The sequence below is a fragment of the Coenobita brevimanus genome, chromosome 63 (assembly GCF_032717465.1).
Source record: "Coenobita brevimanus isolate Jiangsu-jjx chromosome 63, ASM3271746v2, whole genome shotgun sequence".
Taxonomy (NCBI): Eukaryota; Metazoa; Arthropoda; class Malacostraca; order Decapoda; family Coenobitidae; genus Coenobita; species Coenobita brevimanus.
Window position 1 is genome coordinate 22,447,401 of NC_137016.1, and position 5,739 is coordinate 22,453,139.

Consider the following 5,739-nt stretch of genomic DNA (forward strand, 5'->3'; position numbering starts at 1 on the left):
TTGAAAGCCATTTCTAGTTTGTGTACATGTTCAACCAGTCTATTGTGCGTCTCCACTTCAACCAGTTCTTGGTAGAAATCATCATCTTGCTTTCTACCTTTATCCCTTTTCATTTCCAAATTTGCTTTACTAAATTATGTGTCCATTTTGCAATACTAAAAGCACAGAGTACATGTACTTACATACCCCGTGCGGCTGTAGTCTAAACAAACCTCAGCTGACTGAGCGCATTCTTTTGCCTCTTGGTTCTCTTTTCTGTTTGTACAAGTCATGTTTAAACTTATTTTTTTTTCTTTTAATAATGGAAAATCATTTAGTCTAACCTGGTTTTAGGTAATGCCACAGGCCGTGCTGGCTCGGTATGGAGCGCTGTCGGCGCACGTTTGTTTTCCTTGACCTTGTGTGTGTGCGTGTGTGTGTGTGTGTGTGTGTGTGTGTGTGTGTGTTTGTGTACCTAGGCTTAAGCGAATGTCTACGTGAGTGTGGGGGTGCTACATCATTATTCCGTTCCGCGTGGCTATTTAATGTCAGCATGTCCGTCACTCCCTGTCTGTCACTCAAAAATTCTCTCTCTCTCTCTCTCTCTCTCTCTCTCTCCACTTATTTTACCCTTGACTGTGTAAATCCGTGTGTACAGGCGCACATTGAGACGCAGGGCTGCGCAGAGCAGAGCAGACACAGGGCAGGGCAGGGCGGGACAACACAGGGCAGCATAGGCGTGGTGCGCACGTTGAGAAGTAGTCTGTCGTCCTGTACGGGTACTGTGGTCATGGCTTTCGCTCAAGATTACTTAAGAAACCTTAAAAGAGGAGAGGAAGGAATGTGGTAATGATGACGGGAAAAATAATGTGGATACAGGCTATATAGGCATGTTATATTTTTGATAAATTTCGTTTTGTAATACGATTTGCATCATATAATAGCTTTCACAGAATTACTTGCTATTTACTAACTACAGTATGTCCAATATCCCAAGAGCTAATTTTATTATTCACAATTCATTTGCACCATCTCTCTCTCTCTCTCTCTCTCTCTCTCTCTCTCTCTCTCTCTCACACACACACACACAAACAAGATCCAACGGCACACATCAACGGAAAGACTATATCTCAGTCGTATATGTATGCAAGTTCATGATGTTTTTCAAAGAGTAGTATACTCATCTTTAAATTGTAGAGTGCATGCAATCGCAGCCCATATCTCGTCCTTATAAGATCCCTTCATGTACTCAGGATGAGTAGTGTCATACAGCACTCCTTGTTGGCGGATAGCCTCTTTAATCTGGTGGCGTGTTTTATATTCTGTCTTATTACTGTTAGACATTGCTATTAGCCTCATAACCCACTCATCCCAATATTTCTTGCTGATCAACAGCCTTCTGAAAAATTTTAACCATTTCTTTAAACTAAAACGGTGGTTCCCAAACTCAAAACCAAAACAGATTTTCGGGAAATGGGTGGGGGGAGGTGCATAAGAGGCTGTTTTTAAACCGATAGATTGCAGGAAACTCTTGGCATCAAATAAATTAGATTTTTTTTAGAATATCTATTTTGACGGCATCTGAGAAGCTACATTTTATTACGGTTTTCTGAAAAAAATTTAGTAATTATTATTATTAAGGGGGAGGGAGGTTGACAGGAGAAATTAAGAGGGACATAAGGATTTTCAGAGTACGTTAAGGTTGAAAGGAACGAAAAATATGAAAACCATTGATCAAAGAAATACCATCCCATTCTCTCTCTCTCTCTCTCTGTTGGTAGCGGGTTGTTGATAGTAAAACAGGTAGTATATTTTCACTGATGTTTATGATGGCGTCTGTCTTTGCCAAGTAATTAAATACATAAGGACAGAGAATGAATAAATATTTGTCAATGGTGAGTCCTCGAGGGTAAGGAGGCTCCCTAGCACCACTTCCTTAGCGATTTATTATCCTAACTATCCATTAATATCCTCATTGCTTCCTATATCTTCTTAATGTCGACATAGATTATCAGACAAGGATATAGTAACGGAGCAGAATCAGCAAGAAATCGTTAAGGAAGAGGTGTTTGGGCTCAGCGGCCTGGCGTCTGGTACAGGCCAGATGGAGTGGCGGGGGCCGAATACGAATACCTGTTGCCATTACCGCTGACCAGACCGTTGCCATTACCGTTGACCAGACCGTTGCCATTACCGTTGTCCAGACCGTTGCCATTACCGTTGACCACAACGTTGCCATTACAGTTGGTATAACCGTTGCCGTTAACACCGTTGCTGTTAAGTCTGCTTCTATATCCGTTTCCATTTAGTCTCCTGCGATATCCATTGGTGTATCCGTTGCCGTTACCACCATTGCCGCTGCTGTACCCGTTGCCATTGACACCGCTGCCATTCACTCCGTTGGTATACCCGTTTCCATTCAGTGTATTACCGTTAATTCCGTTGGTGTAACCGTTGCAATTCACTCCGTTGCCATTAACACCGTTCGTGTAAGTGTTGCCTTTCAGTTCATTACTGTTAACACCGTTGGTGTAACCGTTGCCATTAACACCGTTGGTAAATTCGTTGCCATTAAAACCATTGGTATACCCGTTACCATTCACTCGGTTGCCATTAACACCAAGGCCATTAATACCGTTGACAACCGTTGACATTAAAACCTTTGGTAAAACCATTGCCATTTGCTCCGTTGCCATTAACACCGCTGGTGTACCCGTTGCCATTCCCTCCGTTACCATTAGCACCGTTGATGGAGCCGTTGCCATTAACACCGTCGGTATATCCGTCACCATTCACTCCGTTGCCTTTAACACCGTTGGTAAAACCGTTGCCATTAACACCGTTGGTGTAGCCGTTGCCATTCACTCCGTTGCCATTAAAACCGTTGGTTTAATCGTTGCCATTAAACACCGTTGGTATACCCGTTACCATTCACTCCGTTGCCATTAACACCGTTGGTAAAACCGTTGCCGTGAATACCGTTGATGAAGCCGTTGCCATTGCCGTTGCCATTAACAGCAGGAGGAAGGTAGGAGTTACCAATAGCACCGTTGCCATTAGTGAACCCGTTGCCATGGCCGTTGGTGAACCCGTTGCCGTTGCCATGGCCCAGTTTGGCAGCAACAGACACGCCAAGAACGGCTGTGCACGCGTGAACAACAGAACACCAATTAGTTGAGAGAGAGAGAGAGAGAGAGAGAGAGAGAGAGAGAGAGAGAGAGAGAGAGAGAGAGAGAGAGAGAGAGAGAGAGAGAGAGAGAGAGCATAGGAGGGAGTTAGAGTGTTTTGGGGGGCTATCGGTAGATATATAAATAGACATAGATAGATAAATAGACATTCCTTGAGTTGATGTTGAGCAAGTAAATGAGTTATTATTCAGTGGAAAGTATTTTTTTTTCTTCTGTACTAGACAACTGAAGCCACGTAGTCCATCCAATGATAAAAACAAATTGTAAATGTTTGTCAACAGCAAATGCAATGAGCCATAAGAGCTGTGAGTGTATATTAATGAATAAAAAATAAACTAATTAGAACTCACCTGTCAGGACAATCCAGGCAGCGAGCTTCATCTCTCAGCAACCAAGATGCCTCAGGCTGCAACACATATAAACATTGATCATCATCTTAGAGTATGTTTTAAACAATATTCTACAGTAGTTAACAGGAGGATAGGAAATGTTTATACATATATGTTATTGTCGTGTCAATTCTTTGATGTTTTGTGGTGGAGTCTGAATGTTAGTATTTGTAATGTTATCTGTGTTTAAGGGTTGGAGCTAGCCAGGTTTATGTTTATTATTATTATTATTATTATTATTATTATTATTACTAATTATTATTATTATTCTTATTATTACCTCCCTTTCCTTGGGGGAAGCAGCCTAGGTATATAGATAGATAGATAGATTATTATTATTATTATTGTAGTTTCTTTTACTTGTCTGGATCATTGCTTTATGATCTATTCCTGATTCTTTCGTGCTCCGTTACCTGTCTGTTGTGGGACTGGATCGTGTCTGTCTCTCTGTTCCTTCTAAAAGTATTTATATTTACTGGCTGATGCCCCCCCCCCCAAAGAGGCGGAGGGAGGGGAAGAGGGGAGCAAGAGGGGCGTGAGGTTCAAGGCCTGCGTGTCGGAAAGTGAAACCAGATCTCGTCGGTGACGGAAGCATCCTAACACCTTTCCTCAAGCGATTTCCTTTTACTTTTTCCCCTTACTCTACTATTAAGCGATTTATTTTGCTTATTACACCATACTTTCCTATTCTGTGTTATATAAATCCCTTCCAGTACCGCCATACCTTCTCCTAAACGATTTATTTTGCTAATTACACCTTACTTTCATACTCTGCGTTATATAAATCCTTCCAGTGCCTCTATACTCTGCATAAACAACGTACCAAAGGATACTAACCAGCCATATCCAAAATTAATCGCTAAGGAAAAGGTGATAGGGAGCCTCCTTAAGCAACGAAAACACTGGCCTTGGTATACTCTTTTGTGTAGTATACTTGGCTTTATGGCAAAGGTATACTGCATACATCCTTACAAATATACACATAACAGTATTCAGAAGTACAATCGAAGACAATTATTCTTATTCATATAAAGTTTGTTTCGGAAAATACAACTTTCTTCTTTTCCCATCCCTTTCTCCCTCCCGTCCCTTACCTGTTCAATCTTTTCTACCCTCTCTCTCTCATACTCTCTATTGCAGATCTCTCCTGCTCCCTCCCTTCCTCTCCCCATCCCTTCTTCATCTATTCCTCTTCTTTCAATCCTTTCACAGTCTCTCAGGCTTCATCTCTCTCTCTCCCTCCAGTCTCGTTTTCATCTATCCTTCTCCCCTCCATCCCTTCTCCACTTCACTTCCCTTATCCCTCTCTCTCCCTCCCATTCCTTCATCTATCTTTCTCCCTTGCATCCCCTCAACATTTCTCCACCTACATCCCTGCCTCTCCCATGTCTTCTCTCTATTCCTCTCCTCCCCCTCCCTTTCCATCCCATCTCAATCCCTCCATCTCCCTCCCATTCCTATTCCACTTCTTTCTCTCCCTCTCATCTTTTCTCCACCATCCCTCCATCTCACTACATCCATCTTCCTCTCATCTCAACTGATTGCGTGCAGTGATAATAATGTTAATAATGTTGATTTTAATTAGATACCCCCAAAGAGACAAATATCATGATCCTGCGTCATTTAATTCATCATTGATTATCCTCAATAAGTCTTTATCATTTATCAGTCTCCCTCCCTGTGTGTGTGTGTGTGTGTGTGTGTGTGTGTGTGTGTGTGTGTGTGTGTGTGTGTGTGTGTGTGTGTGTGTGTGTGTGTGTGTGTGTGTCTGTGTCTGTATGTATGTCTGTCTATCTCTCCCTCTCTCTCTGTCTTTGTCTTTCTGTCTTTCTGTTGTCTGTCTGTCTGTCTGTCTGTCTGTCTGTCTCTCTCTCTCTGACTCCTGAAATCTTCCGTCTTATGTGGGCTAAAAATGATCTTACTATTCCATTCGGTAAAATGTCTTAAGATTATCATTAAATATGAGTAATCGCCGGATTTATAAGATTATTTTTCTCTTCCTAGCACGAAAATTAGGCTTGTAATTCCCTTGGTTAAGCAAGCTCCCTAACAACTCAACGTTAGCGATTTATTTTTGGATATGGCTGAGTAACATCGCTTTGTAGGTTATTTATGCAAAGTATGGTGATGTTAGAGTGACTTATATACCTCAGAAAAGGAGAGCTAGGTGTTATAAGCAAAAT

The 5,739-nt window shown here is 41.8% G+C and overlaps 1 pseudogene; it reads right to left on the minus strand.

The window, feature by feature from the left end:
- Positions 1-2,054: 2,054 nt before the first annotated feature.
- On the minus strand, positions 2,055-3,548 carry LOC145404391 (uncharacterized; annotated as a pseudogene).
- Positions 3,549-5,739: the final 2,191 nt, after the last annotated feature.